The following is a 227-nucleotide window of genomic DNA, read 5'->3' on the forward strand; positions in this document are numbered from 1 at the left end:
AAAGCCCTAAGTTCACATTCCACATATCCCATACCCCACTCCACTCTGTCTGAATACCCTAATATACCCTAATCCCACGCCCACAAATACCTTAATACCATACCTCATACCCCACATATAACCTAATCTAATTCGATACGCCCCTACACACCTAAACCACGCCCACATCCCCCTAACCAACGCCCACACACCCTAAACCACGGCCACACTCATCCTAAACAGCGCCT

The 227-nt window shown here is 48.5% G+C and overlaps 1 protein-coding gene across 1 annotated transcript in view; it reads right to left on the minus strand.

The window, feature by feature from the left end:
• Window positions 1-227, minus strand: part of LOC119592141 (lysine-rich arabinogalactan protein 19-like) — a gene marked incomplete in the record, with an annotated part of 14,705 nt that overhangs the window by 1,306 nt on the left and 13,172 nt on the right.

This window comes from Penaeus monodon, chromosome 29 (genome assembly GCF_015228065.2).
Source record: "Penaeus monodon isolate SGIC_2016 chromosome 29, NSTDA_Pmon_1, whole genome shotgun sequence".
Taxonomy (NCBI): domain Eukaryota; kingdom Metazoa; phylum Arthropoda; class Malacostraca; order Decapoda; family Penaeidae; genus Penaeus; species Penaeus monodon.